The sequence below is a fragment of the Pristiophorus japonicus genome, chromosome 23 (assembly GCF_044704955.1).
Source record: "Pristiophorus japonicus isolate sPriJap1 chromosome 23, sPriJap1.hap1, whole genome shotgun sequence".
NCBI lineage: Eukaryota > Metazoa > Chordata > Chondrichthyes > Pristiophoridae > Pristiophorus > Pristiophorus japonicus.
Genome location: NC_091999.1, coordinates 58,217,679 through 58,240,329, shown reverse-complemented (window position 1 = coordinate 58,240,329; position 22,651 = coordinate 58,217,679). Strand labels below are relative to the sequence as shown.

At 49.2% G+C, this 22,651-nt stretch overlaps 2 pseudogenes; both read left to right on the top strand.

Annotated features, from left to right (window-relative positions):
- Positions 1-559: 559 nt before the first annotated feature.
- Positions 560-8,135, top strand: LOC139235562 (Ig heavy chain V region-like; annotated as a pseudogene).
- A 689-nt stretch (positions 8,136-8,824) lies between these two features.
- Positions 8,825-22,651, top strand: part of LOC139235561 (Ig heavy chain C region-like) — a 96,685-nt pseudogene continuing 82,858 nt past the window's right edge.

The following is a 22,651-nucleotide window of genomic DNA, read 5'->3' as shown; positions in this document are numbered from 1 at the left end:
TACAGCTAAACGGCTGTCTTAGAGTCACAGACTCAGGGGCAGTTAGTGAAATGCAGTGAGAGACAATTGTATAATGTGAGGAGTATGATCTCATCTCCAGAACAAAAGTGTAGCTTCAGCCAAGTACACTGTAAATAGAATCACATTACCCATCTACCGCACTCGGGTACATAGAGTGATATCAATTCAGATTATAGGGGATACTTTACTGGTACAGTTGCATGGATAGATAGCGGGAGATGTAAAAGCACAAACTGGCCGTGTGTTTAGATCCTGATAATGTAATTCAATCTCAAAGATTTACATCCCCTGTGAAAGAGTGAGGAATAAAGGGATTTAATTTACAGTCCAGATGTGAGTTCATTCTGTTGGTGATGTGGAAAGAGTGACGTGGATACAGAAACCGCTTCGATCAGGGAATCAATGGGTGGCGCCTTTAACCTCGCCCCCATCTCCCGGGTATTTAGCTGCCGGCCACTGGGAGCGCAATACAACAGTCTGGGAGTGGGTTTGCTCAGTGAGTTCTTGCCGGAACCAGTCACCACACATTGCCAGGAGGATGAGGTCGGCGATTGCTTTCGTTTTGTTGCTGGCTTTACTTTCCCGTGAGTCGTTTTTATTGTCCAATTCTCTCATTGTTACTGTCTCAGTGATAGTCTCTCTATGGAATTTTACAGAGTCAGGAATCATTTCTCGAGGATTGATCCTCGGGGTATTTTGATTATTTTTACAGGTGTCCAGTCGGATGTGGTGTTGACTCAGCCCGAGGCAAAGACCAGGATTTCCTGAGGCTCCCTGCGACTGACCTGCAAACCAGCAGGTTCGATCTTAGCGGCTATGGCATGAACTGGGTCCGCCAGGTTCCCGGACAGGGGCTGGATTGGCTGGTTTACTACTACACTCCAGCGAGCAACAATAACGTCCCAGGGATTGAGAGCCGATTTACTGCATCCAAAGACACTTCAAACAACATCTTCACGTTGGACATGAAGAACATGAGGAGCGAAGACACCGCCATCTATTACTGTGCAAGGAAGGACTACGGGAGTGGGTCACGGTGCAATACAGAGCGAGCTCTCCATACAAAAACCCCAGACAGGGAGTTTGCTCAAACCTGCGACCATTACCACGCCAGGAGCGTCGAAGGAACTGAGGCTTAAATAAAAATAATTAGAAATAAGTTATATATATATATATATATATTTAAATGTATAACAGTTTTCTTCTTTATTACTATTGATTGCCATGTTGAACATGCACAGATGCTTCAGAAGTATTCCAATCATTTTTGTAAATATAATGAACGGTACAAAATGAAATATCTCGCTGATTCACTCTTACGATAGTCGGAATCGGGTTTTTAGAGCTGGGTGGAATTTAATCTCTGTATTTTACAGTTAACAGTCCGCCGGAGTATTTGACACAACGTGTCTCACTCTGTTACGCAATTGGCTACTGGGGACAAGGAACCATGGTGACGGTGACTGCAGGTAAGGAGCATTCACTGATTCAGTAACACTTGTATTTGTGTCTTTATTTTATATTTCTGTTTATTTTAATAATTATTTCGTTCACTGAAACTTGGATGTGGTGGATTTTGTTTTGAGATTTTTTTGCAATTATCAATGTGATTCTGCTGCAAAGTGATTATAGAATTCAACTGTTTCTCCACAGAAAATGTTGTTGATGTGATTTGGTATTTATTTGCTGACGAGACTGTGTGTCGAGGTTACTTTAAATACCTTATGATTATTACACTGTTTGACGTTTCTGCAATGTTTAATCTTGGTGACCTCTGATTGCTGGAGTTTTTCTGATCGAATGCAAACATTGTGTTTGAATGTGTTTAAAAGAACATTGTAGGCACAAAACAGAAAGCTTAGAGGTCAGTAAATAACCTTAAGGTCTTTTAAGTTTTTTCATGAAAATTACATTGTCATCTACTGACCGAATGTTCCCGAATGATCAGATTCAATACATGAGTTGTAATTATGAACTGACAAATTAACATATTTCCAGCTGGAACACATTTAAATTAACATTATTATAACGTAGTAATATCACCGATTATTATTGAAATACGCTATAATATCAAAATTAATGTATTTAACATGATCCGTCCAATCACAATTCTCTGTCAGTATTTTATATTTCTGTTGAATTCAATCTTTCGTTATTTCAGTGTTAGGCGGGTTTGATGATTGTGTAATGAGATTTTTTGCAATGATACATTTGATTCTGCTGAAAGGGTTTATAGAATTACGGATCTGCTCCATGAAAGGTTCTGTCGAGGGATTCCGCCCCTCAGCGATGTGATTTAGTGTTGATCTGCTGAGGAGAGTTTGTGCCTGTGTTACTCAGAATACCTAGAATTTGTGAAACTGTTTGGCGTTTCTACAATGTTTAATATCGGTGACAGCAGCAGGTTTCTGATCGAATCCAAACACGATATGTATTTTGAAACTGTTTGAAAACAGGCGGTAGGCAAAGAACAGGACGGGTTTACACATCAGAAATTATTGAAAGGTATTTTAACATCACAATTATTGAAGTGATAATTATATATTCAACTATTAATCAATGTTGACGATGCTGGTATATTAATATGTGAAATGTAACTAGTTGCCATCTACATAATTAACTTATTCAGGTTGTAGTTGGATTAAATTACTATTAACCAACCGATTATAATGCAATAATATCTCTGAATGTTATTCAAATATGCTATAAGTCCAATGTTCATTTACTTAATATTATTCGCCTTCAAAAATCCTGCTCTACACTGGGCACCATTAAGGGAAGCAGAAACTTTTAGAGGCTGGATACAGTTATTAATTATGCCTGCAATTATTTCATTAACAACATACTGATTCCACCGCTGTGTTCAGTTTGAGTCGGGAGTTCAATTACTTGCTACCTCTTGTTTACACAGATGAATGACTGAGTGCAATTAATTATAACTTAAAGCCGTGTTGCAAATTCCATTTTATCAATTTAATATATCTGCCGGGGTATGACATTCTCACTGTGTAGCAGAAATTTGTTATTGAATCAATATTGTGTGTTGTTTGATAGAATTATCACTAAGTTAATCTTGAACACTTTGCAAGAACAAAAGCTGAGAGACAGGCGTCGCTGGCAGTCAAAGAATTGTTCATGTAATTATATTGAAATTCAAGGCAGGTTCCGACTGCGTATGGCTGGAGACAGCAAATAATCCATTGAAATTCAAGCAGATTAATTTACTTACAAAAGGTTCATCTTATTTTGAATTTAAAACAAAATCCTATCTCCCAAAACGCTGCTGTATGCGGAATAGAACGGTAGACAAAGCACAAATCATATCTGAGAGCTATGTTTAATTCTTATTAATATTAAATTGATGAACAATGTCTCTCCTCCATTTGCTCATTCAGTTTCAGTGCCCCAGATGGTCTGAATGAATTGTTATCCTCTAGTTTTACACTGACCATTCTGGAAACTATTTTCAAGAAGTAGCAGAATATATTTAATCATTAACTTACGGGCATTTTGTGAATAACTGGAGTATTCAGCCATGAACTCATTGAATGGCGGTGCAGGCGCGAAGGGCCGAATGGCCTACTCCTGCAGCTATTTTCTATGTCTCTATGAACTTTAAAAGATTGTCTGTGTTATTAAGTAGCGGAGGCTCTGCTACTGACTGCAAAACGCAAGGATGGATTTTAATTAATAAAACCATTTTTGGGGTTTAAGATTGAGGAGAATATTTCAGCTCGAGATTCCAGCATTAGTAAACAAGCGGTTTACAGCCCATCGGAGTTGTGACCCCGGCTGGACAGAGAACTATTTAAATTAGACCACCCCCAAATCCATCATGTGAAATGTTCTCTGCGAATAGACGCAGTTTATGCTACATTAGAAACATGCAGAGTTTAAAAAGGTGTCGGTCGAGAGCGGGACATTAGTAGAACTGCCTGATTATTGTCAATTATTCAATTTTGATTCCATTTAAGTAAAAATAAGGTATATTTCTGAGTAGTTATGTATTAATATGCTGCTTAATATTGTAATATTGATTAATTGTTATGGTATTTTAAGTAAACCATAATATATCACAAGTTATCAGGCAGAAAAGGTTTTAGAATTATTAATAATTACTTGTATTTGTATGGCTGAAATTCAAGCACATTAATTTAATTTCAAAAGTTCCAGGTAGGTATGCTTCTGAGGAGGAAGGGCCAGACTGGCACTCAGATTATTTTCAATATTCAGCTAACATGAACATTAAATTAGAATGTAACATCAATGCTAATTCATTAAAACATAAGCGAGCCCTTACAATTGTGTTGCATACTGGTCAGTATTACAATTATTGCAAAATTTCAAGGGTTGGAGATAATGTTTAATTCATTCATATATTAATTTAGAAAACAATACATTTATAACTCGGCTGTGCTGAGTTCGACAAGGTGTCGCTGCAGATTTTAGTGAATTAATTTCCTGTTTTTCCGCGACGATTTTACAGGTTATATTTACTGATGAAAATATATAAAATCAGTGGCTGATTAGGTATCACTGGATATGTCTCCTGGATTGTGACATTCTTACTCTGTCACCGAGTCCCGTGTGACAGGCAGCAAATTCCCGTGGAATGTGAATTATTTCCAGATACTTGCTTTCAGGGAAGTTAATTTTTACACGGTTTACAAGATAGTTGACAGAGATGGGGAAATGGCTGGATGTTGAAGAGTCTCTCAAATTAATATCAGATTAATTTCAAAGAATCTGCAGCGTTGAGGTGGTTGGAAATTGAAAAGAAATAAACTAGAAATCAAACAGCTTCATTGAAATTAACAGATTGAACTGGTCTCTCTCTGCATGGAGCACCCTTTTTGCACCGTTTGTGTCTGTTCTGTTTCTGTGCGCCTGCTCACTGGGTGAGAATCAGGAGTCCTCCTGACGGGTTGTAAACCTTCTGGGTTGTGATCCTGTATTGCGGGCAGTGTCACTTAATTCAGTTATTTAAGAAACTGGTATATGTGAGAAACGGGAAAGATTGACTTTAAGGTTGAGGAGTCGCCGTAGAGATGAGATCAGTAATCCAGATTGTGACAGTCAGAAGGAGCAGTTCCGAAACACCACGGGGAGACAGTCGAAGGAGTTTTAATCAGTTTCTAACCCGGTTGTACCTGCCCTGACAGTGTTTGATATGACAGCTTTACTCTGCAACTAACCCGTGCGTTATCTTATCTGCCAATGCTTGATGGGACATTGCAGAGGTAGCTTTAATCAGTCTTTAACCTTTTCTTTACAAGGACGTGGAATTTAATTGGGTCCTTCAATATAGAATGATCTTCTATTTAATCAGAGCTTTGGAGGGGTGGTGCGCTTTAATGGGACAGTGTTTTGGAAGCTTTTCATTGTACTCGTCATAATTGTGCTTAATTAATCGGTCAATTTGATAACGCATTTTATGGGGAGACATTTCGTGGCACATCTCTGCAGTACTTGAGCTGGGAATGTTTGACGGGATAGTATAGATAACATATTACTCTGTGTGCAACACTTGCTATACCTGTCCTGACCCACATGGCAGCATAGCGGGAGCTTTGCTCTCTTATCCGTGCTGTATCTGACCTGAGAGTGCTTGGTCAGGCAGTGTTCTAGGCACCGTTATCAGCATCTAACAGATAGCAGATAAACTGCTCAATTTTTAATGAGTTATTAATGTTTGAACATTTTGAGCATCAGATTACTAATGAACATGATTGGCCTGATCCTCAGCTCACTTTCAGAACAAACAGTTTCAGGAAGTGAATAACGCTCCAGAAAGCAGCGCCTGTTCTGATCTGATGGGAGGTTACAAGTTATTTCCACAATTAAAATAGAGAATATCGAAACTCCCACTTCAAATAACCATCATGGGGACCTCATGTTTAGAAAAATTATGTTGTCCAATTCTTCCTGAGAAGGTTAAAGGCAGGGACAAACTGTGACGAGATGCAGCTATTGGCCTGGGTCACAACACAAGGCACACAGTAACTGAGCTGCAATGCTGTGAAACATTTAAAGAGAGAGAGTCAACCTGCAATAAGTCATCATTCGCAATGAATTTAAGCCTTTCTAACAGCATGTGATTGACTAATTTGCGTCAGATTTATAAGATCCCTTTATTTTAAATATCCTCTTTTATTATTACGAACAATAAAAATAGATCTGGTATAGGTGTCCAAAATATGAAGTGTTTCCTTCCATGAAATCTAGAAGAACTATTCCCACTGACTTGTGTAGACTGATAGCATCTCACAGCATTGGAAGAGGCCATTCAGGCATCGTGCCTGTGCCGGCTTTGAAAGAGCTGTCCAATTTAGTCCAACTCCCCAGAGTTTAACGTGCAAATGAGTCCTCCTGACGTACTGGAGATACTGCCTTGTGCATTCCTGAAATTACCAACGCTCTGTGTGAAAAAAATCACCTTAATTTCACCTTCTGATCTTTTCACAATTATTTTAAAACGGCGACATTTGGTTACCCACCTACTTTCCAGCGGAACAATTTCTCCCGACTTAGTATATCAAAACCTGACATAATGTTGAATATCTCTCTTAGGTCTCCTCTTAACCTCTGCTCTAAGGAGAATATTCTAGCTTCTCCAATCTCTCCACACAACTGAAGACCCCATCCCTGGCATCATCCAGGTAAAAGTCTCCCCTCTACGCTCCCCAAGGGCTTGACATCCTTCCTACATTGTGGTGACAAAATTGTACGCAATAGTCCAGCTGAGGCCTAACACGTGATCTGTAAGCTTAGCATAACCGCCTTGTTTTTGTAGTCAATGCCCCATTTACAAAGTCAAGTATCCCATACGCTTTCCTAACAGCCTTACCAGTTTGCCCTGCCCTCTTCAAAGATTTGTGAATATGTACATCCAGATCTCTCTATTCGTGCATCCCCTCAAAACAATACTATTTAGATTATACTGCCTCTCCAACTTCCACCCAATGTGCATCGCTTCTCAATGTTTCGCATTTAATTGCAATTGCCATGTCCCAACCTATTTCACTGGTCCATCTGTCTTCTCATGGAGTCTGCTGCTATCATGCTCACTATTGGCTACGTTGCCAGGTTTTGCATCATTTTCGAACTTCGAAATTGTATTCCCTGTAACCAAGTCCATGTTATTGTTATATAACAAGAACAACAATGGGAATTGAAACGGGCCATTTAAGAAGTAAACTTCAAATTAACCGGATTTTGGAATGGTATTTTATTCGGATTATGAATGGAGTGGCAGGAAGCAGGCTACTCAAGAGACATGCATATAATTGAATGGAATAGTGCTCAGATCACAGTGCGCTGAAGGACATCGCTCTCACTCAAATGCTGAGAAAATAAGGAAGACATTCGTCTCAATCGCGGTTCATTTACAACATGCATCTTAGAAACTAGACTATGGAAATGCTACCTGTTGAATTATGTGGTAGGCAAGTTTGGAGGGTATTTTGCTAACGTCCTAAGCAGGAATTCCGCTGCTCCTTTGAAGTGCAGTCACTGTTGTTTTGTAGGGATACACCACAGGCAATGTGCACAGAGCAAATTTCCCCAAACTGCAATTAAATAAAGGACAAAAAATGGTGCTCATTGAGAAATAAATGCAGGCCGAAATAACAGGAACACGTCTCTGTTCTGCTATTGCACGATCCAATGAAGGCTTCTTTATTGACGAGTTGTGTAAAGGTTCTTGTTGTGTAATGTGATAGAGCTCGGTGATAGAGTGGTGCGTTCCTGACCAGCGCATTGACAGGTGCTTACGATAGAACTGACAGAAGCTCAAATGCCCGTGTAGCCTTTGATGGAGAAATGGTGGAATTAGTTTATTCTGCAGTCAAATTTCGATTTGTTTATTTCTTTTATAAGCACGGATTACAGAGTCTAACTTGTTCAATGGGCCATTCCTTCCCAGTAACACCGTCTCCCCCACCCTCTGCGCCCTGCTCTCCTCCTGTGAACAACCCAGCACCGATGGCTCCATCACGTAGGGCTGTTTGGTGATGGACGACTCCCCTGACATCATCAGCCTTTTCTGGAAGGAAGATAAAGAGCCGACCACGACTGGATTGAAGACCTACCCGTCATTGCTCAAAAAGAATTGAACCAACACCCTGAGCAGCCAATTAACCATCACCGAGTCCGAGGTGGGGAGCAGCACAATCTGCTGCGAAGTTCGACGTGGTGGGTCGCTGTGGAACATCACAATGTCAGGTTAATGATGTGGGATACAGGGCAAACTGTGAAAAGGTGAGAAGTTATGTTCAACTTGTATAGAAACTTGTTTAGACAACACTTAGAGTACTGTGCATAGTTCTGGTCTCCATATAATACTTAGAATACTGTGCACAGTTCTAGTTTCCTTATCACATTTAGGTTTTAGTTTACAATTCTGGTTTCCATCTCATACTTAGAATACTGTGTAAAGTTCTGTTCTCCATATCATACTTAGAATAGTATGCACAGCTCTGCTCTCCATATCACACTTAGAATACTGTGCATGGTTCTGGTCCCCATATCGCACTAACAATATTATGCACAGTTCTGGTCTGCATATTACACTGAGTATACTGCGCACAATTTTGCTCTCTGCAAATGCCAGGTTAGTGTGGATCTGACAGCAAAGAACTTGTTAAAATATAAGGAGACTTTGCCTTTCTTAATCATTTATTTTGCAAGCAATGTCAATAAAATGCCTTCTCGTGAACGTCCTGAACGGATCATCGTTCCTCCAATTGTTCTCCTCTTGCTAAGTTCCACTGAACAAATCATCTGCAGCAGATATGTAAGCGCCATGTGTTCAATCATCGAATTAAGGCCAAAGTCACTGACCGTGAATTGGCTGAAGAGTGGACAACTCCTGGATTCGGGCTTCATCACCTCTCCCGCCTTTGAGATGAACGGAAACGTTTTGACGGCCAGTCGTCTGACACTCCCAGACAGGGAATGGTTCACCGGCTCGGTCTACACCTGCCAGGTCACTCATGAAGGGGGCACACAAAGCCGTAACTTCAGCAGATCATAGGGTAAGAGGCACAATCGAGGGAGGTTCCAGACCATTCTGAGCGCTGATTGAAATTAGTAGAAAGCAGAGGAATATTCCTAATTCCCAATCATGCAGTTTGTGTATTCTTGTGATACAATTTTGACTTTATACAGCGCCTTCAGCGACCACAGACTGAACCAAAGCGCTTGCCAGGCAATGAATTAAGTTGTGAAATGTGGTCACAGTTGTAATGTACTAAGTGCGGCAGTCATTTAGTGCTCAACAAGCTCCCACAAACAGCAGTGTGATAACGACCATTTTTTTTGTTTAGTGTTATTTCTTGAGGGATTAATATTCCCAGGCCACCAGGGAGAACTCCTCTGCTTTTCATTGAAATAATTCCAGGGGAACTTTTACCTCCACCTGAGAGGCTAGACGGATTCTTGGTTTAACACATGATCCGAAATACGGCACCTCCGACAATGCACCACGCCCCCAGTACTGCACTGAGAGACTCAGCTTACATATTGTGATCAAATATCTGGAGTGGGACTTCAACCCACGATCTTTTGGTTCAGGATTCCTCATTGCTCAGGATTTATTAACCTCGCCAAAGAAGCTTTCCCCTTGCTCTGGTGTCAGGCAGTGAGTGAAGTGTCCTTAGTCTCAGGTATATCCTGAGTTAGCTGATCATATACGGAATGGCAATAGGAGTCTGGAATCCTTCACTGCTAACTGTCCAGGAACCCACTGCAAGAATGGGCATCTACCCTATTCAGAGTACTGAGCCCAAATCTAGGCTCCGCACCTGAGGAAGGATATACGTGGAGGTGCTAAACTGCAGGTTTACCCGAATTATACCGGGGCTAATAATGTAAAATGATCAGTTGGTGAGAATAGAACGTTAAGAGATGGTCCAATTGACGTGTTTAAGTTGATAAATGGAATTGTATCGAGTAGATATAGAAACATGTATTTAGTTTGATGGGAGAGTCCAGAACAAGTAGCAAAACCTTAACATTAGAGTTAGGCCGTGCAGAGGTGATGTCAGAAAGGATTTTCTAACAGGAAGAATATTGCAATTCGGGATTTCCCTCCCCAAAAGCTGCTGACACTTGCTTTCAATTGAAAAGTTGAAAACTGAAATTGATAGATTTTTGTTCGGCAAGTTTATCATGGGTTACATAACCAAGGCGTGAAGATGGTGTTGAGTGTTCATCAGCCATGATCTAACTGGATGGCGGGACAGGATGGATGGGCTGAATGACCTTCTCCTATTCCTTTGTTGCTATTAATGCCCTGAGGTCATAGTGCTTTCTGAATCTCTCTCACCAGACATGATAAATGTTCAGTAATTACAGATATTAACAAACTACCTCACATCATTACAAATGATGCCCCACCACAAAAGATTCCTTGCAACTCCATTCTCCGGACCTTGCACTTCTCCTCTGACGGTGGATGTGACTGGTTCCTGCACATTTTCATCGCAACAAAAATAGCAGCAAAAGACTAGAAACTTAACTTTGTTTCCTGTTGTCCCATAAATCCTGAAATTAATTTGACACTGGTTTTGAACCAGGGTAATGCAGGTGTAGACCTCTTGAACTTGGGGATATTCGGGCTTCAGCTATTATAACCAGTGGAGATGCACTTGGGTGCAAGAATCTATAGACGGGCGTAAAGGAGCAAGGGATTTCAGGAAGAGCGCTATTCAGTGCCTATCACAATTGCGTCCCAATGTATTCCCATTTTACGCCAGGTATTTGCTTCACAGGCCATTACAGGTAGCTCTGGCTCAAATACACAGGAAATATTCCAGATTCCCCGGAATCGTTGCCAATTCATTGTCCTTCCATAACGACGGTGTTCAAGCAATAGCGAGAGGTTGATATCTCAAAAGTGAGTTATTCCCCTTGAAAGAGTTAAGGCTAATTATTGGTGTCCTGATTCTGAAGATGCGGCTTTTCCTGACTTTCATTCCTGTTTCGCAGTGGATGTCCCATGCAGCGATTAAAAATCACTCTTCGCCCACCGTCACTGGAACAGGTTTTACTGGAGGCGACGGTGACCTTAACGTGCGTCGTGTCTAACGCTCCTTATGGGCTCACCGTGACCTGGACACGAAAAAACGAGTCTTTGAAATCAGAGATTGCCGTCCAACCCGGAGAGGATCCCAACAGTGTGATCAGCAACTAAAACATCTCGACACAAGACTGGCTGAGTGGGAATAAGTTCTACTGCGTGGTGAGCCATCAGGATATGCCGACTCCTCTCAGAGATTCCATCCACAAGGAAAAGGGTGAGCGGGGAGATTGTTGCAATAAGTAAGACACTGCGACAATTTCGATGCGTGTGCAAGGGCCAATTGATTATATAAAGTGTTTAATGGCTACTCTGATCATTCAGGTTGGTAATTCCACCATCTCAGCACTCTGGGACCTGACATTATGTATTTTAGGGGAAACTGGATAAGTCCATGAGCGAGAAAGAAATAGAACGGTATATTATTAGGTTTAGATGAAGTGGGCTCGGAGGAGGCTTGTGTGGATCACAACCACCGGCATAGACCAGTTGGCCAAATCTCCTCGTTCTGTGCATTAAATTCTTTGTCATTTTCCAGTCCAATGCTTCAAGATTTCAGAGAGAAAGATTACGTTCCCTCGGATAAGGGATGGAAAACCAGAGAGGCAACAGAGGGGAAAATGAAAAGCGTCAAAATTCAACGCGGTGTCCATTTCTCTCACATCTAACCACCGGAAATTGGCTGAATTTAAATGAAGAAGGCGAGTTGTGGGCGTTGGTCTCACAGGCCACCAGTGAAAACGGGAGGATTGGAAGCCGAGTGAGGAGGTCGCGGATCCTGGATCCAGGAGGTAGGTGCAAGGGCAATTACCACCTGGGAGCAGCAATCCCCACCTTGCTGTAACTGCTGAGATTTACACAGTGTGTCAAACCGGACCAACGACTGTTAAACACCAAATGGTGGTTAAAATAGAGGATTCAAGTATCATTTAAATATATTACTCAAATATAATATTACAACTGGAAGTAGGCGAGTTGAGGTAGGGATTCTAATTTTTACCAATTTAACAACCTCCACGCCCAAAACCCGCCCGCTGTATTGGGTTGAAATTCCCCCATTGTCTCTGGAACTATCCAGTTCATTGGCCTTTGTTGTAACTGTTCTACAGCGAAAGATCCGCGGGAACCAGCCGTGTCTGTCCTCCTGCCCTCAGCAGAAGTCTCTGCTCAGAGGTTGGTCAGCCTCACCTGCTTAGTGAGAGGTTCTCCCCCCGAAAAATCTTCGTCAAATGGACCGTCAATGAAAGCCGGTGGATTCCCGCAACTACCAGAACACCGAGGTGATGGCGGAGAACGGCAGCAGCTCCTTCTTCATGTACAGCCTGCTATCCATTGCAGCCGAGGAGTGGGCCAGCGGCGCCTCTCACACCTGTGTGGTGGGACATGAAGCGATCTCCTTGATAATCACCAACAGAACCGTCAATAAATCCAGTGGTAAAGCATTTTCCTTGTTCTGATGGACACCTTCATAAGAACATAAGAACATGAGAATTAGGAACAGGAGTAGGCCATCTTGCATCTGGAGCCTGCTCCGCCATTCAACAAGATCATGGCTGATCTGGTCGTGGACTCAGCTCCACTTACCCGCCCGCTCCCCATAACTCTTAATTCCCTTATTGGTTAAAAATCTATCTTTCTGTGAATTGAATACATTCAATGAGCTATCCTCAATTCCTCCCCTTTGCAGATAATTCCACCGATTCACAACTCTGTGGGAGAAGAAATTCCTTCTCAACTGAGTTTTAAATTGGCTCCCCTGTATTTTGAGGCTGTGCCCTCTAGTTATAGTCTCCCCGAGCAGTGGAAACAACCTCTCTGCTCTATCTTGTCTATGCCTTTCATTGTTTTAAATGTTTCTATCGATCAACCCTCATCCTTCTGATCTCCAACGAGTAAAGACCCAGTCTACTCAATCTATCATCATAAGGTAACCCTATCATCTCCTGAATCAGCCTCGTGAATCGTCTCTGTACCCCCTCCAAAGCTAGTATATCCTTCCTTAAGTAAGGTGACCAAAACTGCACACAGTACTCCAGGTGCGGCCTCACCAATACCCTATACAGTTGCAGAAGGACCTCCCTGCTTTTGTACTCCATCTCTCTGGCAATGAATGTCAACATTCCATTCGCCTTCCTGATTACCTGCTGCACCTGCAAACTAACATTAATTGCCGGTGCTTTTAGTGTCCCCCTCCCCTTTTATAGGGGGCACTTGGAGAAAAAATATGTTTTTGTGCCAAAAAAACCCCCCCAAAAAATACCACAAAAAATAAAAGGGCCTGTAAATGTTTGGTGTTTCCCCCAGATCGGGGGGGGGGGGGCACGGTTTAATGTTTTTTGTTTACTCCCAAAAAGAGTTTCATGCACAAGGACCAATGATGGAGCTTTGGAGGCGTGGCCTATGCACTTGGAGCCTGGCTGCTTTGAGAGAAGGAACTCCCTGCTTTAGCTTCTGTCTGGAAGGCCTGGAGTGAGCCCTGAGACCAGCCCAGGAACAGGAGATAGGAAGGGGCTTCATTACCATTCATCTAGAGTGAGAGGAGGAGAGCAGAAGACTGCAACACCTTCATTATTTCAACAAAGAGTTGGAAAGAGGTGGAAAAAAGAACAACAACTTACCAGTGTGGAAGGAGGGAAAGACTTCTTCAGCCAAAGGTGGGTGTGTTTTGGTGCATTCACCAAAAATACTTTGTTGTATCGGTGGGGGGAGGAAAGAAGACCAATCGAGGGCCAGAACACCGCGGGGGGGGGTGTGTGTGTGGAAGTGTGTGTGGGGGTCTTGCCTACAGCTAGGCCCACACACCACTGAAGCACCCCTCACCCAATTGCCTAGCCTGGGATAGCTGGAGCTACCAGGCTGAAGAAACTGAATCACCCTAATTAACATCGTTGGGAGTGTGTACCTGTGTGGCTCCAGCTGCCCCAGGTGAAGACATCTTCTCCCCCCAGCCGAAGATCACCCCAAAGACTGTTTTGTTTGCCATCTGGGGAGTGCACCCACCCATTACTGTGAAGGGAGACCTGCCCTTGCAGCCTCCCTCTTTCCCACACCCCATCACTCTGTCTCTCTCTCTGTCTCCCCCCTCTCTCTCTGAGAGCCTTTCCTCCCAATTGGGAAAAAAAGACAAGAACAATTAAGACAACTGAGCAGAGGGAGCAAGGCCCCTCCCCAATTGCAAATTAGGGGAGAGGTGTGCCTCTTTCAGAGCTCCCGCTTTTAAGAACTTAAACGAGGCCAGTTAAGACCATTAAGGCCTGTGACTTTGGGGTGGGTGTCGCGCTTAAAGGGACCCCGTGATGGCGACCCCATCCACGCTGGTGGCAGGGCCAGCTAGGAATTATGCGCAGGCGGCGTCCACATCCACGGCGCCTCCTGCGCCTCCTGTTGCCCTGCCACCATTCAGACTGATAACTAAAAAACACGGGGTCAAGGGCTACACTCACCCCACAATGAGCATTGAGGAGTGTGCGCGGGCGATGGCTGGGGTAGTCGGCCCCTCGGCCATTGTCGCAGCCTCCAAGATGTCTGGGAAGGCCGTGTTCTTCCTGGGGTCGGAGCGACCGGTGTCCCTGGCCCTTGAAAAGGGGCTCACGGTGGGCGGGACTTTCCTGCCAGTGGACCTTCTCGAGGTCACCACGCAGAGGGTCATCATTTCAAGCGTCCCGCCCTTTGTTCCCGCTGAGCTCCTCCTCCCTCACCTACACCAACTGGGGGAGGTAAGGTCGGGGATCAACCCCATACCGCTCGGCCTCAGGGAGACCAGCCTGCGCCATGTGTTCTCCTTCCGCCGCCAGCTCTTTGTCCGGCTGGCGCGGGAGGAGATGACGGAGGGTTGTTTTAATGTGGTGCACGAGGGGACTGCCTACCGCGTCTTCTGGACGTCGGATGGCGTGCGGTGCCATGCCTGCAGGGAGGTGGGGCATGTTCGCAAGAACTGCCCCGCCAACAAGGCTGCCAAACCACCGAGGGCGTCCAAGGCTGGCGCCGCCGCCACCCCTCCCCCTAGTAGCATCCGCTTGCCGGGAGCCATAGGTGCGCGGGCATCATCGGGGGCCTTTGTTTTCACGACCGGAAAGAAGGCGCGGAAGAAGGCGAAACATCCCCTCGGTGCGCCAAACAACTTGTTTACCGCGCAAGGCCAAACCCCGTCACCGGCGAGCGCGGGGTGCCCTGAGCCCGTGCCCGAGCACTTGACTAGTATCATCGAGGGGTTCGGGCGTGGGCAAGACAAGAAAAAGGGGGGAGTGGAGCGGGAGGCCTCGGCAGACATGGGGGTCTCCCTGCCTCCGCGAACCCCCAGGAAAAAAAGGAGGCGCCGCTCCAATGAGGTGGAGGGAGAAAACATCCCTCCGCGGAGGAGTCGGTGCCCGTCGCATGTCCCGCGTCCCCCACCAGCGCCCCCGAACTGCGCTGTAGGCGTGAGGAATCTGTCCCCGGGGAGGGTGAGGCAGTCGAGGCTGCCCAGCCGCTGCCTCCCGGGGATGATGTGGAAGATCTGCCTGTCGTGGGGGGCGTGGGGCCAGCGGAAGAATCCGTAGCCGCCGGGTCGAGCGTCCCGGGGACTGAGGCGGGCGAGGCCGAAAAGGCCGAACCTGAGGCCGCCCAGCCAATACCCAACTTGCCCCGGGATTTGCTCGACTCGGCAGAAGCTGACACTGCAGACAACGGTAATATGCATCCACACGCTGGGCCGGGGGGAGGCGGCGGGGAGGGGGAAGAACAACAACCCTCGCCCCATACTTTGGAGCTGGGATACTTGGTGGACCTGGAGAATTTCCTAAACCAGGTCTCTCCGTGTTCCCCGGCTCCTGGGGCGGAGGAGGAACCCCTTCCGCTGTCGCTTCCCGACCCAGCACCACTTTTAAAAATGCTCAGTGGGGACTCCTCTGCCGACGATCGTGGGGGTGGGATCGGGGCAGAGCCAGGGCCAGATGGAGCGGCCGGGCGGTTTGCCGTACCTCGTGCGGTCGATGGGCCGGCTGCTGGCGGCGACCTCCCGGAGGGGGACGGAGACTCGGTGGGGGACGCAGGAGAAGATCTAGAGACCATCGCCAGTGAGGCGGTGGATCTGCTCGCGGCTGCCGCTGAGACCCTCCTCATTCCTGTAAAGGAACTCCGGGACTTTTTGGTCCAGTGCCGGGGTCGCCGCGCCCAAGCCCGTCTGGCCCTGGAAAGATGGTCCGAGCCGGGGCTGCTCGTCGCTTCCGTCCGCACCGCAGCTAAAACCATGGCCGCGGGCGGGCCCTTATCAAAGGCGCAATGCCTTGAGCTGCGCCGGCTCAAAAAGTTCCTCGCTGGGCTGCTGAAGGAGTGGAGGTCAACAAACGACTCCACTCCCCCCCCACAATAGGTTAGGTAGAGGTTGCACTATGCTCTAGTCATGAAGATAACCATAGCCAGCCTCAACATCAACGGCGGCAGACAGGCACGCCGTAGATTTGACAATTTTTCGCTCCTGCGGGAGGGGAAATATGCGGTGGAGCCTTTCCTGCGCCTCTTGTGGACGAGGTTGACGGGACTGGCTCTGCAAGGGCCGGGCGTGGAAGTCGTCCTCTCGGCTTACGCCGATGACGTGCTCCTCGCGGTAGAGGATCCCGCTGACCTGCGGAGGATGTGTGAGTGCCAGGAGATTTACTCGACCGCGTCCTCCGCCAGAATCAATTGGGAGAAATGTTCCGGACTCCTGGTGGGTCAGTGGCGGGTGGACTCCCTGCCGGAGGAGCTCAGGCTTTTTGCCTGGAGCACGACCCATCTCCTCTATCTGGGAGTCTACCTTAGCCCCGGCGAGGAAGTGTGGGTGGCGAACTGGCAGGAGCTGGAGGCCAAGGTCGCCGCTCGCCTAGGCCGCTGGACAGGACTGCTCCAAGTGCTGTCCTACAGGGGTTGAGCGCTAGTCATAAACCAGCTGGTGGCCGCTATGCTGTGGTAGCGGCTGGTCACTTTGAGCCCTCCCCCTGCGTTTGTCGCCAAGATACAGAAGAAGCTGGTGGACTTCTGGAACAACAGGAAGCACTGGATCTCTGCCGCGGTCTTGAGTCTCCCGCTTGGGGAGGGTGGTCAGTCGTTGTTGTGCGTCAGCGCCCAGCTCGCGACTTTCCATTTCAGACCCTGCAGAGATATCTTTACGTCGAGCCTCCTCCTAGGTGGCGTGCTCTGGCAATGTATTTATTTCGCCAGCAGCACGGCCTCAACAACAACATGCAGCTCCTGTTTGTGAGTGTGGGGGCGTCAGGACCGCCCTCCGGGAGCTGCCTGTCTTTTACAAGGAACTCATCAGGGTCTGGAACAAAGTCTCCACCAAGCGCAGCTCTCCGCCGGCTGGACTGGCGGCCGTCCTGCAGGAACCGCTGCTCGGGAATCCGTACCTCCACGACTGAGGTTTTTTGTGGCGGTCGGATGAGAGGGCTGTGGCTGGTGAGGTGACCAGAGTCAGGGACCTGCTCGATGGCGGAGGAGCGGGCTGGATGGCGCCAGACACGCTGGCGCGGCGCCTAAATTCTGCCAACGTCCGCCACGCGGCCGATGCCATCGAGTCGCTAAAAACAGCTCTGGTCCCCGACTCCGTTTGGTGCATCGAGGAGGCTCAAGCACGTGGGGAGATCCCGTCCGAACTGACCCCCGTCCGGACAGAATTCCCCATTGGCGCCAAACCCCGGAACCTCCCTCGGGGGCCGGCGCCTCACAACTTGAGCCGCCTCGGGGAAATCCCATCCGTGCCTTTCAGTTCCGCGCGGAGGGGTTTCCTGTACGGGCTGCTCCTGCACACTCTCAACTTTGCCAACCTCGCCTGCCGTCCGGACACGCCATGGCGTACCATCTTGCCGTCCGGAAGAGGCGGGGGTCACCGATGGAGGGCACTCTACGCAGGCGTCCTCCCAGTATTTATCGGGGACTTGGCCTGGAGGGTGGTGCACGGAGCAGTCCCGTGCAATAAATTATTAAGCCGGTTCACGGGCTCCCAGGCCGCCTGTAATTTCTGCGGTCTAGAAGAGTCCGTGTTCCATGTTTTTATTGAGTGCACGAGGTTGCAGCCCCTATTTTGTTATTTAAAGGGGCTGCTCCTGAAATTCTGGCTGCACTTCAGTCCCACACTCCTGATCTTCGGGCACCCTGTGCGGAGGGGAGCGGGTAGGTCCGAGGGCCTCCTCGTAGGACGGCTCCTGGGCACGGCCAAGGGGGCCATCAGCCGGTCCAGGCAGCGGGCGGTCGTGGGGGTCGTTCAGCCAGACTGCCTGCCTCTCTTCCGCTCTTACATCCAGTCCAAGCTGTCCTTGGAGATGGAGCACGCGGTGTCCACCGGTACGCTCGCGGCCTTCCGCGAGAGGTGGGCACCGGAGGGACTGGAGTGCATCATCACGCCCGGCAACCAAATTTTAATTTGACTTTAGGTGTTTAATTGCCGGTGCTTTTCGTGTCCCCCTCCCCTTTTGTAGGGGGCACTTGGATAAAAATTCAATTCTGTGCCCAAAAAAAAAAGGACATTGTAAATGTTGGCGTTTCCCCCAGATCGGGGGCACGGTTTAATGTTTTTTGTTTACTCCTAAAGGAGTTTATGCACAAGGAACAATGGTGGCGCTTTGGAGGCGTGGCCTATTCACTTGGAGCTGTGCTGCTGAGAGAGAAGGAACTCCCTGCTTTGCTCCTGTCTGGGAGGCCTTGAGTGAGCCCTGAGACCAGCCCAGGAATAGGAGGAGGAAGGAAGGGGCTATATTACCATTCTTCCAGAGGGATAGGAGGAGAGCAGAAGACTGCAACAACTTGATTAATTCTACAAAGATTTGGAGAAAGGGGGAAAAAACAACTGTGTGGAAGGAGGGAAAGACTTCTTCAATCAGATGTGGGTGTGTTTTGGTGCATTCCCCAATAGACTTTGTTGTATCGGTGGGGGGAGGAAAGAAGACCTATCGAGGGCCGGAACATCGCGGAGGGTGTGTGTGTGTGTGTGGAAGTGTGTGTGGGGGTCTTGCCTACAGCTAGGCCCACACTCCACTGAAGCACCCCTCTCCCATTGCCTAGCCTGGGATAGATGGAGCTACCAGGCTGAAGAAACTCAATCACCCTAATTAACATGGTTGGGAGTGTGTACCTGTGTGGCTCCAGCTGCCCCAGGTGAAGACATCTTCTCCACCCACCCGAAGACCACCCCAAAGACTGTTTTGTTTGACATCTGGGAGTGCACCCACCCACTGCTGTGAGGGGAGACCTGCGCTCGCAGCTTCCCTCTTTCCCACACCCCCTCACTCTATCTCTCTCTCTGTCTCTCCCCTCTCTCTCTGAGAGCCCTTTCCTCCTAATTAAAAAAAAACAAACAATTAAGACAACTGAGCAGAGGGAGCAAGGCCCCTCCCCAATTGCCAACTAGGGGAGAGGTGTGCCTCTTTCAGAGCTCCCTCTGTTCAAATATTTAAACGCGGCCATTTAAGACCATTAAGGCCTGTGACTTTGGGGTGGGTGTAGCCGTTAAAGGGACCCCGTGATGGCGACCGCATCCACGCCGGTGGCAGGGCCAGCTAGGCCATATGCGCAGGTGGCAAGCGCTTCCACGGCACCTCCTGCGTCTCCTGCTGCCTGCCACCATTCAGACTGATAACTAAAAAACACGGGGTCAAGAGCTACACTCACCCCACAATGAGCATCGAGCAGTGCGTGCGTGCGATGGCTGGGGTAGTCGGCACCTCGACCATTGTCGCAGCCTCCAAGATGTCTGGGAAGGCCGTGTTCTTCCTGGGGTCGGAGCGGGCGGTGTCCCTGGCCGTCGAAAAGGGGCTCACGGTGGGCAGGACGTTCCTGCCGGTGGACCCTCTCGAGGCCACCGCAAAGAGGGTCATTCTATCGAACGTCCCGCCCTTTGTTCCCGCTGAGCTCCTCCTCCCTCACCTACACCAACTGGGGGAGGTAAGGTCGGGGATCAACCCCATACCGCTCGGCCTCAGGGAGAACAGCCTGCGCCATGTGTTCTCCTTCCGCCGCCAGCTCTTTGTCCGGCTGCCGAGGGAGGAGACAACAGAGGGCAATTTTAATGTGGTGCACGAGGGGACTGCCTACCGCGTCTTCTGGACGTCGGACGGCGTGCGTTGCCATGCCTGTAGGGAGGTGGGGCACGTTCGCAAGAACTGCCCCGCCTCCAAAGCCGCCAAACCACCGAAGGCGGCCAAGGCTGGCGCCGCCAACACCCCTCCCCCTAGTTGCGTTCGCGTGCCGGAAGCCGTAGGTGCGCGGGCATCGTCGGGGGCCTTTGTTTTCACGGCATCCGGCGGGGGGGAGGGAGAGCGTCCGGCCGGAAGGAAGGCGCGGAAGAAGACGAAACATCTCGAGCCGGGTCCCTTCGGTGCGCCAGACAATCTGTTTATCGCGCTCAGCCCAACCCCGTCACCGGCGAGCGCGGGGTGCCCTGAGCCCGTGCCCGAGCCCTCGATCAATACCGCAGAGGGGTTCGGGCGCGGGCATGATAAGGAAAAGGGGGGAGTGGAGCAGGAGGCCTTGGCAGACATGGGGGTCTCCTTGCCTCCGCTCACTCCCAGGAACAAAAGGAGGCGCCGCTCCAATGAGGCGGAGGGGGAACAACATCCCTCCGCGGAGGAGGCGGTGCCCGCCGCGTGTCCCGCGTCCCCCACCAGCGCCCCCAAGCTGCGCTGTAGGCGAGAGGAGTCTGTCCCCGGGGTGGGTGAGACATTCGAGGCTGCCCAGCCGCTGCCTCCCGGGGATGGCGTGAAAGATCTGCCTGTCGTGGGGGGCGTGGGGACCGTGGAAGAATGTGTGGCCGCTGGGTCGAGCGTCTCGGGGACTGAGGCGGGCGGGGCCGAAAAGGCCAAACCTGAGCCCGCCCAGCCAATACCCAACTTCCCCCGGGATTTGCTCGACTCGGCAGAAACTGACACTGCAGACAACTGTAATATACATCCACACGCTGGGCCGGGGTTGGCGGTGGGGAGGGGGAAGAACAACAAAGCTCGCCCCCTACTTTGGAGCTGAGGGACTTGATGGACCTGGAGAATTTCCTAAACCAGGTCTCTCCATGTTCCCCGGATCCTGGGGCGGAGGAGGAACCCCTTCCGCTGAAGCTTCCCGACCCAGCACCAATTTTAGAAGAGCCCAGTGGGGACACCTCTGCTGACGATCCTGGGGGTGGGATCGGAGCAGAGCCAGGGCCAGATGGAGCGGCCGGGCCGTTTGCCGTATCTCGTGCGGTCGACGGGCCGGCTGATAGCGGCAACCTCCCGGAGGTGGACGGGGACTCGGTGGGGGACGCAGGAGAAGATCTAGAGACCATCGCCAGTGAGGCGGTGGATCTGCTCGCGGCCGCCGCTGAGACCCTCCTCATTCCTGTAAAGGAACTACGGGACTTTTTGGTCCAGTGCCGGGGTCGCCGCGACCAAGCCCGTCTGGCCCGGGAAAGATGGTCTGAGCCAGTGTTGCTCGTCGCTTCCGTCCGCACCGCAGCTAAAACCATGGCCGCGGGCGGGCCCTTATCAAAGGCGCAAGGCCTTGAGCTGCGCCGGCTCAAAAAGTTCCTCGCTGGGCTGCTGAAGGAGTGGAGATCAACAAACGACTCCACTCCCCCCCCACAATAGGTTAGGTAGAGGTTGCACTATGCTCTAGTCATGAAGATAACCATAGCCAGCCTCAACATCAACGGCGGCAGAGAGGCACGCCGTAGATTTGACAATTTTTCGCTCCTGCGGGAGGGGAAATATGCGGTGTGCTTCCTGCAAGAAACCTACACCGTTCCGGGAGATGAAGCCACGTGGCTCCTGGAATGGCAAGGAGAGGTCCGCATGAGGCACCTCACTACCACTTCTAGTGGGGTGGCCATCTTGTTGGCCCCGCATTTTCAGCCGGAGATCTTGGGGGTCGTGGATCCCGTTCCAGGCCGCTTGCTGCACGTAACGGTTCGCCTGGGGGACGTGCCACTCCATCTCGTGAACGTGTACGCCCGTCAGCCCGGCCCGCAGCAAGTGCGCTTCTTCGAAGAAGTGTTCGCTCTTCTTGGCTCCGTCGACGTCGGCGACTGCATTATCCTCGGGGGGGGATTTTAACTGCACCCTCGAGGCGAGGGACCGCTCCAGTGCACCGCAGAGCATGACGGTGATGGAGAAGTTGAGGGACCTGGTCGGGTCCTTCGACTTGGTGGACGTCTGGCGAAATCTCCATCCCGACTCCAGCGCCTTTACTTGGGTGAGGCCTGGAGTAGGATGGTCCACAGTCGACCGCGTTTACGTGTCTCAGGCATACGTTTCCTGCGTCCTGGCGGCCTCCAAGCGGCCGGTGCCGTGTTCGGACCACCACCTGGTGTGGGCGGAGCTCGCTTCGCTCCGCACGAGAACGGGGTCCGCATAGTGGTATTTTATCAACCAGCTGCTGGAGGACGTAGGGTTCCAGGACTCGTTCCATCGTTTCTGGGCCGACAGGAGAAGGAAGCAGGGTGGCTTCCCCTCCTTGAGGCTATGGTGGGACGTGGGCAAGGCTCACATCCGCGTCTTCTGTCAAGAGTACGCGAGGGGGTCGACCAAGAGGCGGGCGGCCAGGGTCGGGCGCCTAGAAAAAGAGGTG